At 33.7% G+C, this 13,276-nt stretch overlaps 1 protein-coding gene across 1 annotated transcript in view; it reads left to right on the forward strand.

Moving 5' to 3' along the window:
- Nucleotides 1–13,276, forward strand: part of LOC143228403 (uncharacterized) — a 143,896-nt gene that overhangs the window by 47,061 nt on the left and 83,559 nt on the right.

Below are 13,276 nucleotides of genomic sequence, written 5' to 3' on the forward strand. Positions count from 1 at the left end.
GTAAGATAAGAAATTGTTTAAATCAAAAGTCAATACAACTGGGCCAAGTAGTTGCTAGTAGAAACAGTTATTTGTTGACTTTCTCAGTACGAATGTCGAAGAAATAAGCTGTATTAGATGTTCTGTCCTAATTAACTGGAGCAAGTGTAATAAGCGTTATAAAAACTCGTTCACTGTACTTTCAAACAACCCGCACCAAGTCGATTGTTGACCCAGTAGTCAAACGTCACACCATGTAGTAGTGGTGTTAAGTGTTTTGGTTTCTGCGAGTGCTTGAGTTCTCCCAAAATGTATTAATGTAAGTGGCGCTGATGAGCATATTAAATTAAAAACGACATTACTGAGTTCCACATTGAGAGAGAGAGAGAGAGAGAATCCGATTCAGTGGAGTTTGAAGCCGTTATAATTGACTTTATTAGCAGAAGTGCTATAACAAGGACCACATTCACTATGCAAACATTATAAAGGTAAGACCCAACACTCCTAATAATTTGAAAAGTTGACCCATATAACTGTAAATAAACTTAACTTTGGAACCCAATAATGTATTTTTTTTTTTTTCCATAAAACTAACAGTTATACTGTACAGTCCTTGTTTGAGACAAAATTGAAAACATCAGTTTACTTCTAGGGCACCGTTTGGTCGTGTGGTGGAGCTGTGAATTTCCGAGATGGCAAGCCTTGTTGGAAAACGCGCGGTGTTCTATTTTTCATACATTTAAACTGTATATGCTTTAGAAGAGTGTCAGTCAAACCCTGGATTATGGGTAGTATGGCACTGCTGGCTTTCCTCCAATCAGTAGCTCAAAATTATAGATTGCTTTGGCACAAATACAACGAATGAATCTATTGTCTTTCTTTGTTTCGGTTGCAAAAACAAAGGAACGGTAATAAAGATAAAACAGCGATCTCCTATTGACAGCGTAACTATATATTGCGTGAAAGTAGATTTAATTAATGTCATAAACTAAATTGCATTAATAACTATATTTCAAATATTGTAGTAGCTATAAAACCTACAGTAGAATATATACATTAAAATATAACTTGAATGTGTTCCTTGTCAGTATGTTTTTTAATTTTATCTGTTTTCGTTATTGTTTCCTGTGGCATATTAAAACATCTAGACTCTTTAAAACACTATCTGACCACAAACAGTCTACTTAAATTCCACATGGTGAAAAATATTAAGTAAATAGTGTAATCATATTATTGATTAGAGCAGTGTTTTTTCTTTGTGAATGAAGTCATTTTTCCTATTTGAGTCTGCATAGTCTTAGAGAGACTATGGGTTTCTCATTCGTAATTTGACCTCATACGAATTAAGCGTGCGATGTGGAATTAGTTTAACCTAATTGAGACAAGTAAGTGGTTTTATTTTATTTTATATACAGTTGCAAACATGGCCGTAGCTAGTGTGAAAGTTCAGTAGAGGTTCAAACACCCCTACCTAAGATTAACATATTGTATACCATTTTCGTAGGGGGCATTTCGTGGTATTTCGTTTATACCACATCGAAAAATTCCAGGTCTCTTCTGATCGCTGTAGATACCCTATGTCAGGTCTGGTGGTTAGTACTTGGAAGGGTGACTAATAGATGATGATGGTACTATTACTTTATTGGCTCGGCATGGACAGGTGGTTGGGGGCATTTGACTCGTGGGCGCGAATCCTCATCTCACCAAACATGCTCCTCCTTTTAGCTGTTTGGGGGTTATAAGATTACGGTCAATCTCGCTATTCGTTGATAAAAGAGTAGCCCGAAGAGTTGCAGTGGGTGGTGATGACTAGTTGTCTTCCTTCTAGTCTTACACTTCTAAATTAGGGACGGCTAGCGCAGATAGCCTTCGTGTAGCTTTGCGCGACATTCAAACCAAACCAAGGTATTTCGTTGTAAAATTAAATAGTACGTTACATTTAATTTCAGTTTTTACCAGGTTCTGGATATTGGCAACCTTAACAGGTAGCTGCGGTCAGGGTTGTAATTTAAAGCTCTAAATTAAAATTATAAAAGTCGATAACCGATAACTGAGATACGTAATATATCTTTCGATAACAAAGTACATGTTATGGCAGAAAGCAAATCTTAGCGCTTGGTTTCTCTTTCGATTGGAAATGAGAACACGACATATAATATTTCTTTAGCCTCGTTACATTGCCTGGATTAGTAACCTTAGTTAAACCAACGCATTACCGGCAACCATGTGTGGTCAGAAAAGCACTTGTTGATGCAACTATAACTTACTTCAGGAGACAGGCCCCTCCTAGCACGTACTGCCATGGAAACCTTGACTTATGGTCTACTAGCTTATATAATTCTTTCTTCATACCTCCTTTAAAACTGGCCTATACTTCTCATTGTTAAGGCTGAGAAGATGATTAGCTGGCTTTAATGCAACGTTGCGGATGGCCGCGGTTCATACTCAAAGTCCACTGCTAGCACAGCGGTTAGTCTTCGCATTTACAACGCTAAGATCAGGGGTTCGATTCTCCTCTGTGGACACAGCAGATAGCCCGATGTGGCTTTGCTGTAAGAAACGCACACACTCATAGTTAAAGGCTAGTTTCATTATGTAAGTTCTCATGTCTTCCTTAATACCTTGTAAGGTTTGTCAGAGCAAATTTTATAACAATCTAGTTCAATACGTGTATTTGACTTTTGAATTATCTCGTTTCTGAATTTGCCCAGTTGTCACTAATATAAAATTACCAAAACGATTGGACATTGTCATACTTGAGAGAAATACGTCAGTTGTATTCTACGATCTCGTATACTTGAACACACAGATTATAAAATAGTGTTATACCCATTATATGTGTTGTTGTTTTTTAAGACCATACCAGTCCATAGTATGATATCTGTGGTTGTCGGGATAAAATGCATCTGAAAAGTCCATCCGTTGGACAATAATACACCACGTGTTTAAAGTTTTATTATCATATAGTAAATACAAAAAGTCCCACCAGTGGCTCAGCGGTATGTCTGCAGACATACAACTCTAAACTTCGGGTTTCGATACCCGTGGTGGGCAGAGCACAGATAGCTCATTGTGTAACTTTATGCTTAATTCAACACAACAACAAATGCAAAGAAACATATGTTCTTTTCATACCACAAAAATGAAGTTTTTCTATTTTTAAATGTCAAGGAAAAATTTATCTGGAGAAAGAGAATCGGTACAAGTACTTATATGATTGTTTTTTATGGGGTGGGTTAAGTATGTTCTTATAGTGGGTGTGCCAAAATAATGTATTTTACCCAAATTATTTTGATTATTTGAAATGTTGAAATATATTTAAATTCAGTCACTACGTAAACAGTAATCTGAAGAAGAAATCAATGCAAAGGCGTATTAATCTTATAAGGTGTTTATTTTGATATAAGAAATAATCCAGTTTTTTATGGTGGGGTTGTATTTTACTATTAGATACGACAACACAGAATACACGCAGCCCAAAAATTTATAAACAAATTTTGCTGAAGTATGGAACTATTTCATGGTGCTTGTGTTTAACATCTAATCTATACATAAACCGGAAATTGTGTAACCGAATTTGAAGAGCAGTTTGTATATTTTAACAAGCAAACACAAATCACTTCACAATATATTGCGTATATGAATACACGATGAAGTGGTGATTGTCTCTGTTTTTATGTCTCCCGCCGGTACAGCGGTAAGTCTACGGATTTACAATGCTAAAATCAGGGATTCGATTCCCTTTGGTGGACTCAGCAGATAGACCGACATGACTTTGCTATAAAAAAAACACACTCTGTTTTTATTTTGTCACACAAACGATGGACACTGTAGATCCAAATGTTACTATGGCAAATTATATCATTTAGATATCTCTGTTGTGTGGGACCATGAACCGAGCTATCTGTTACAACAGTAGACATACACACACATTGTATACACGGTGTAGGTTAAATTCTGGAATCAGAGCGATTATCGTATTGAAGATTACCAAAATAATTTCAGTTCGTCAACTGATTCTTTACGTCACCCAGGAAATGGGTTCACAACTGTTATTATAACATGACAGAGAAAACAACACGTTTTGCTGCTCTACGTAACGTATTTAGTGCTTTTGGCTGTGACACTTGGACTTGTGAGTTTATATCAAGTCGTGCTGGCTAATTAATCTGGAGTATGTTTGAGGACTAACCAAACTAATAAGACACGGTAAGTCTTATTTTATTTTGATCAGGAAAGGTTTGCTGCTGAACCAGATGCAAGTGCTTCAAAAGAGTTATGTATGTTTTAATACACGCACACATATATAGTTTTATATACGTGTATATGTTATAGACGTACGTATTCGACGACTCCTATGTATCATCGTATTGCAATAGCTTTTTAAAATATTTATTGGTAAGGAATTAATAGAAAGTCAGGTACGGTTAAATTACTATTTACAAACGACACGATAAAAAATTGTTGGCTTCAGATGATTGGTGATTTTAATGTGTACGAATTTACAGTCTCCCTAAATGACGTTTTTCTACGAAACTGTTTTTTTTTTTTTTCATACGGTAATTTGTCGCAAGGGGTCGTCCATAATTTTTTGAAGAGTGGAAAAAACTTGATCAATTTACATCGTAATTACAGTAATCACATATATGATAAAATTACCTGATTCCAGCTATAACTATAAATAGCAAATGACATTCTAGCATGAATGAATTAGAAAGGGTATCTAAAAGTTCGTTTTCTTTGTGGACTTTCGTCATCCAGTTAAGCTTCTCACCACTATATGTTCGAAAAATGTCAAAGTTTACGGCCTCGTTCGCCCTTTCAGCGTGGGGGTGTTATAATGTCACTGTCAATCCCACTATTCGTTGGTAAAAGCATAGCTCAACAGTTGGCGGTGGCTGGCGATGACTAGCCGCCTTCCCCTAGTCTTACACTGTTAAATTAGGGACTGCTAGCACAGATAGCCCTCGAGTAGCTTTGCGCGAAATTCAAAATCAATCAATCAATTAATTACGGCCTCCTATAAGCCAATTTGTAGATTTCAGTATGATGCATTCAGGTCACTAATTTCATGATAAAGAAACCTTATCAGAACAGACTTTTCCCGTTTCATGTTTAATATTTATTAATTCAGTTGCTTTTGGTATTAAACATTAAAACCGCATTTTTATCCTGATCCAGCTGATGAAAAGTTATTTGTATCCCCTAACAAATTGATACAACCGTTTTTGTATTTCATACGCATAAAGTGTCTGTTTTCTGAATGATCTATTTTTATTTAAATGTTTTTCACAGTGTGTGTACTTTAACCTGCGATAGATTATTCCCGAATATATGTCATCTTTTTTGTCTAGTTAGCTAACTGCACGTGTAATGTTTAACAACAGGAAAGAAGACAGTAATTGTGGTAGAAGCACTGAAGTGCAGAAATGGGTTTCTTTTTTTATAGTGTGTAAGAAACAAAAACGGTCTAATAAATAACATTACATATAGTGTCTCTTGAATGACTCATCCTTGACTGTCCTGCGGGCTTTACGTTATAGTTTCTATATGTGGACCGTTTGTTTGTTTTGGAATTTCGCACAAAGCTACTCGAGGGCTATCTGTGCTAGCCGTCCCTAATTTAGCAGTGTAAGACTAGAGGGAAGGCAGCTAGTCATCACCACCCACCGCCAACTCTTGGGCTACTCTTTTACCAACGAAAAGTGGGATTGACCGTCACATTATAACGCCCCCACGGCTGGGAGGGCGAGCATGTTTAGCGCGACTCGGGCGCAAACCCGCGATCCTCAGATTACGAAGCGCACGCCTTAACGCGCTAGGCCGTATATGTGGACCGATTTAATGTTATTGTGTTTTTTTTTTTTTTTGTATAGATAGAAATTTAAATAGAAACTCAATGCATATTTATATATATATATACTCTTGATCAAGCAAGATATATTTCAGAAACAAGATAAATCAGTTAATCTTTTATTTTGTTGTTATTTATAGCATGTAATTATCACATTTCCTTGACTGTATAAGTGATAAACACAATATGACATTATTATGATAAGGTTTGTATAAAATTAAGTAACTTCTCATAGACCGCAAGTATCTCAGCGGTTTGTCTGCAGATGTACAACCCTAAAATCCGTGTTTTTCACTCATGGTAGCGGCCCGGCATGGCCAGGTGGGTTAAGGCGTTCGACTCCGGTCGCACCAAACATGCTCGCCCTTCCAGCCGTGGGGGCGTTATAATGTTACACTCAATCTCACTATTCGTTGGTAAAAGAGTAGCCCAAGAGTTGGCGGTTGGTGGTAATGACTAGCTGTTTTCCCTCTAGTCTTACACTGTTAAATTAGAGACGGCTAACGCAGATAGCCCTCATGTAGCTGTGCTCGAAATAAAAAAAACAAACAACGAACGTTATTGTATTTATAAAATAATCTACTTTTAAATAGGCTACGGACATTCGCAGCCTTTTATTTAGTATATTTATCTTGGTTTTGGTGCAAAATACTCAACCTGTTTTACTGCAGGCTTGTGAAACAATAATAATATATAATAATAATATGAATGAATTGGCAAATGTCGATTCCGTCTATAGTCGTAAAGTTATTTATTTTTACTTGTAATCAATGTTTTGGTGGTCTTAACTACTGAAAGGAAGATTTTGAGTGTTATTTCAAAATGTGTGTTTTTATAGCAAAGCTACATCAGGCTACTTGCTGTGCATACTGAGAGGAATCAAACCCCTTATTTTATCATTGTAAATCCGTAGACTTACCGCTGTACTAGCGGGGGTTATTTCAAAAATAAGTCTGCTTTACAAGGAAGTTTTTTTTTTTTTTTCCCGAATGTCCTATTACAGTACGGAACAAATTCTTTTGCGATTCTTTATTATGAACCAGTGTAGTAGTTCATAATATATTCTGTGAAGCTATAGTATTAGCTGCTGATACCGAACATACTTGTAATAACTGAAAACTTGTGATTCCTTCTTTGTGTTGAAAATATGGCAGTTTGTAAATGTAAATCCCACTACTATGATTTATGCCCCCTAGTGGCTCAACAGTATGTCTGCGTTCTTACAACGCTAAAAACTGGGTTTTGATACCCATAGTGGGCAGAGTAGAGATAACCCCTTGTGTGGCTTTGTGCTTAATTCAAAACAACAACAACAATTATTCATATTAATTATAGGTAGACGATATTTTCACAAATCGAATTGACAGTACTCTTAAAGTTATCATAAAGTAAGAGAAATAATTCTGATTTAATGCTGCTTTAAAATCTTGGTATAGATAGAATAACGATACATACAGCAAAATGTAAGTAATTGTTAAAGGTTAAGTTTCAATAATGCAACTGATACGTTGTTTTCTGTCAGTGGATTGGTTGTAAGCTTGATAACGTACAATGTAAACAAATCGGGGATCACAAAAAACCAACAAAAACTAGCTATGTCGATAATTTAATACTGTCTTTATATTTGTGTACAATTTTCTGTATTTCGTGTGTGTATTTGTTTTTCTTATAGCAAAACCACAATGGGCTATCTTCTGAGTCCGCCGAAGAGAATCGTACCCTTGATTCTAGCGTTGTAAATCCGTAGGCTTACTGCTGCTGTATTTCGTAAAAGAAGTTGTTTTATTCATTAAACATTATAAAATGTGTTTCAAAGTGCTCACGTAACAGCCTGATCATCCCTTATTATTAGAATATAAAACAAAGTGATACATATATGCGGTTGTGACGAAGTGGTAATCAGATTAATTATTATGATGATTAATATACAACTTTCAAAAACGTAATTTACAAAATAAGGAAAGTTTAATTATAAATTAGATCGTTGAAACTCTTTGTTTTTAAATTTTGCGCGAAGCTACACGAGGGCGTCCCTAATTTAGCAGTATAAGACTAGAGGGAAGGCAGCCAGTCCAGTCATCACCCCCCACCGCCATCTCTTGGACTATTCTTTTACCAACGAATAGTGGGATTGACCGTCACACTATAACGTCCCCATGGCTGAAAGGGTGAGCATGTTTGGTGTGACAGGGATTCGAACCCGCAACCCTCAGATTAGGAGACGAGCTCCTTAGCCCACCTGACTACGCCCAGTCTGTTCTACCCCTCCAGAAAAAGTTTTATGTTTTCTATCTGAACATTAAAGCTAGTATAAGTCATTAATTGTGTTTTTCATTTTTCTATTATGCATTAATACATTATTAAACAGATAATCATGTGATTTGTTTTTTGCAATGCAATGAAAATATAGTACGAGTATTTGTTTCACCGTTATTTTAACGTGTTAATTTAGACTGTATAAATGTTATACTTTCATTTTACTGGTACAAAAACTAGTAATATTTGCTACTATACTGCTATATATATTAATAAAACTTAGTGATGTTGAGGATATTAGCATGTTTTTTGTCACTACAGTTTGCATAAATAGAAATGTAAAAAATAATTTTTAAAGTTTTATATCATTCTAGTCGATTGAAAGTACCTCAGTAAATTATGCTGTATTCGATGGGGTATTTATTTAAGCGTATGTTTATAGCAAAACCATAGCGAGTTATCTGCTATTCTGCAAACAGGAATCCAACCTCTGATTGTAGTGTTGTAATTATTTAAACTCTAAAGTCTATTAGTATTGTAGTTATGATGTATTATGCATTTGCGTTTAAATAAATCTTTTTTTTTTTAATTATCAGTCATCTATAACTAGTATAGATAACTATAATGTTATAAAAATAAAGCGATTCAAGATTTTGTGCGGTAGCTATTGTAGTTTCACATTTTAAAATATCAGAAGTCAAACGAATACTGGTATTTCACCTGTCGTATAAAATGAGAACTTGATTAAGTAGTTATTAAATTTTATTTATGTAATACTAATTTTAATCGCTTTCTTTGCTATTTTTACTTTTAGTTATTAAGGTATATAATAAAAACGGCTGTTGAGTAAAAAAAATATTTTAACTTAATGTCAGTGATCGCGTGCGGCTTTACGAGGTGGCGAAGTCCAACATGCATAATTGATGGATCAGTTGCTTCTGGTATGTGCTGGGATATTTTCATTTTGAATGTTGAAACTTGTATATGGAGTAGCTTCTTAACTGCGGTGTATAGAAACTTCTATAGTTGTCAAGCCACTGTTTACCGCTTTTACGTTTATAGGAGTATCGTTTCACTCTCATTTCAGAAAAGAGTGAGAAACTTCTGTAAATAGACATTATAAAACAGCGTGTAATGTAGAAATAACTTCTATCGAAACAGGTGTTTCTACGTTTTTATATATTAGCCCTCTACAACATACTAAATCGCACAGAATTGGAACAGACGAAAGTAGTGTTTTTTTTTGTGTGCGATAATTATTTACGTTACAGACATTTTTTTCAGTTATTATATGAGCCATCTAGAGAGTCTTGAAAAATAGCTTGTGGTTTTCACATTGTACAGGTTTGACTTAAAGTATCAATTTATTTTGGCGGGATTTATCGGAAACAACAAGATATCGAAAGTTGCAAATTTTACTTGGTATGCACATTTTATGGTAACAAATAATAAATTAATTAACTGCTACATATTAATTTCAGTTACAAGCCACTGGTATACCTTGCTTTCAGAATTTAGAAATGTTAATTTATCTGCTGTTGTGCGCGCTGATGTTTCCGTAAGAACTGACAGTTGTGCAAATAAAAATTATTTTGCGTCAAATATAAGTTCATCCAGTTTCTACTGAATGTTTCTTCACACCATCGAAACTACTAAGCTTCATTAAGTACTATAATTGCAAGTATAGTAGTGGTATAGTTTCTGGCTTATAATTAAACTATGTAATAAATATCTTTTAAAAAACAACAAATTATTATTGGGGTATGGTAGATATCTAATCTCTTACTAAAATAACGCGACACATTTCTGTCGATAAAAGGAAAAAAAATGTTTTCTCACTTGCTCCGATTTTTATCACATTGCTTACATTATTGGAATTGTTTATTGTGTGTGTGTGTATATATATATATACATCAATCAATTGTTTTGGTTCACAGTTTATGCTTGTAAAATAAAATTTATATTCGGTCTGACAGTACTGAAGTGTATTCCTTTCACAGAGGTTAGCATCCATTGTATTTACTTTTCCATTTGAGTCCTTTCTCAGGCAATGTCTATTTATACTATTTCGTTAAATTTAAGCAATAAACTATTATTTTTGAGAGTTTATTTGATAAGAATGTTACACATAAGCATAAGGATTTTCATTTAGTGAGAGGCTTCACAAAAAGTATATTTTGAACTTTTCAAAATCCAAAAAATATGTCAGGAAATTGACAGCTTGTTTCAAATCACATAGTAGGTGTGCTTAAAGTTTTCAGAAATATATTTTTGCAGAGCATTTTGACAAATTTATACCAGTAGCCATAAAACATAAATGATTATTAGGGCTTAAACTAACTTAAATTTATATTGTCTTACCAATAAGTAAAACTGTTTATATATATAAACACACACACACAGTTTTTAATAAAATTTTTATAAAATTGTAAATAGATTTTAAAGGTACTATATATATTGAATGGTGTTCAGTTTTACTTCTTAGAGTTTAGTGGGTAAACTTAATTAATAAGCAAAATATTCCTAGATTGCAATTGGACCTCCCATGTATTGTCTTTAAATGTACAATTAACTTTTTAGTGTGTGAAGTTACTTAGTATTATTATTGTAGGATTTTACAAATAGTTACCTGTGAAAATACTTTAAATAATAAATTTCATGAGGTTGTGGATAAACTCATTTCTCAGTCTTGCCTGATGGTTGTTAATGGATCTCAGTCACCATAAACTTAGTAACGTAACTCTATTAATTTTTATGTAAAACCCCATCATCTGTTTTTAACACGTGTTGCATAAGCAAGTTGGGTAACATTTTGTATTAGGGGAAGTATCACTGGAAATTCATCTTGGAATTAATTATGGAAGTGTCGCTATATAAAACTCATGATGATAAATATTTCACAGCTTCTTTATTAGAGCAAAATACTAAGTAAAAAATGATGATATGACTTCATCAAGATTGGTATATCAATGAAGATTAACTATATATTAGGAACATTAGATAAATAACACTGCAGTTGTAGACAGCTTCATTCTGAGTGCGTTTATCAGATACTGTATTCAGCTAAAATATCAGTTTGTACATTTTCATACATGTGTTACAGAAGTGTAAAAACTTTGATCATTTTGTAGTGAAGCACACAGTAGTTAATAACACTTTTCAGTGGATAGAATTAAGCGGATGTTTTGATTGTACTTCAGATATATATATATATGTTGTTGATGAATATGATTTCTTTGGTTTCTCTCTTTTTTTTTATAACCTACTGTTCTATATTAATTAACAATTAGTTATATTTAATCTGTATCATTTGGTAAGAGAGTATAGCATGTTTCCTTTAATGAAGTGCTGAAGGTAACTGCTTTATGAATAGAATTAAAAGTTTCACTCTCACATGATTCACAACCTGAAGAAACATCTATTTCAAAAACATCTCTTACATTGTTATATATGTTTTTACATGATGTATACACTTTCTTTGTCATCTCCATTATCACCATCTTCAGTTAAGGCCCAAATCTTGTTATCATTAAAATCTATATTATCACATTCATCACATGTAACTTCATTATTTACATTTTTATTGTAACTTACTTGTTTTTTACTACTGTTTGTTGCATTACTAATTCTTACCAATATGCTTTCTGGCTGCTTTTTTCCAATTTCTCAGACTCTGTTTAACAAAAAATTGATAATTGGACACATTCACAGTCATAGTGAGAGCACACTAAGCCTTTTGAATTTACAAGGTAAAGGTTCCATTTTGAACTAGAATTATAATTTTTTTTTATGGTCATTGAAGTAGTCATCTGCAGTTTCAGTCCATTGATTTGGAGCAAATAGTGATCCAACAACATACAACAAGATATTTTTTGTTCTATTTTTAGTATATTACATTGCCCCCAAAAAAAGGAAGCTGACAAAACAAACCTGTATCTGGAAGGGGTAATTTTTTCTGACAAGTAATATCTTACCCACTTTACAGATATGGGTGGTGTTAGAAACATAAATTTCAGCAATATTAGAGGTACATTATTTATCATGTTATTTAAGTATATTTGCAGTATTCTAAAGGTTTTTAACCTACTGTCTTACTATTTGTTCCTTAAAATTTTGACCCATTTGTACTATTTCTTGCAAATAATAAACAACTGTTAGCATATAATGCATAATAATTTACATGCATTTATAAACAGTAAGCTTGAATAATGAGTTATTTATATGTATATCCAAATTGATTAGGAACAGCTTTTGAATATATTAAATGACAAGGTAAGATTGGGTTAAATATTGTGTATTGCTTTCAAACTGGAGAGGTTTAATGCTTAGAAATAAATCCTTATGATTTTATCAAACTTATAATTTGGTAGGAGCTGGTTTTATTTGTAGAGTTGTAACTGCTGTTAGGTAGGCAAGGCTCAAAGGAGTTTCACAGTTTGCTTTGTTTTGATATCATACTATTGCTTATCCAAAAACATAGAGCAATCTCCTTACATTAAATTAGGTTTTACAGGTCTACCTAGCTATTTGTTCAGCCAGTCATATTCATGACCATGACTCCAATTCTTTCATCTCATTAAGAAAAGCAGTGATGAACTGGAAGAGCTGTATATTGTAGAGATTTGACATTAAATGCTTGACAACTTCTTTTGGTTCATCTTTTCTGCTATCCAGTTACAAAAATTGTTAGCTCTGACATGTATTATGGAATGACCTTCTACTTTTTTTGTGGCACCAAAATATCGTCAAACAGTATCATGAATTAGCATGATTAATAAGTGTTATTGAGATTTCAACCAGTGACTTTTAGATTACCAGTCAGACACCCTAATCACCTGGCCATGCCAGGCTGAATAAATTGAAACAGGTCTTGAGTGTAAAGTGTTTATTTTTGCACATGTAGGAGGCATGAGCTTGTAGTTTGAGTGCCACGTTGTGTATCCAAGAGCCCATAGTTCATGTCCTGTTAACCCAAAATTATACACTGCACTTTTGTGCCTTGAGTGCCTTATACAAGTGATAATAAAATCCCACTATTTGATTATTGTAGTCAAAGTGTTGGCAGTAGTAGTTGACTAGTTGCCTTCCCTCTGGTTTATCAGTGAAGAATTAGGATGACTGGTATAGCTAGCCATTTGTAGTTTTTGACATATATCCAAAACAAAAAACAAAGAAATATTTAAGAGT

The sequence above is a fragment of the Tachypleus tridentatus genome, chromosome 10, assembly GCF_004210375.1.
Source record: "Tachypleus tridentatus isolate NWPU-2018 chromosome 10, ASM421037v1, whole genome shotgun sequence".
In the NCBI taxonomy this organism is placed as follows: Eukaryota; Metazoa; Arthropoda; class Merostomata; order Xiphosura; family Limulidae; genus Tachypleus; species Tachypleus tridentatus.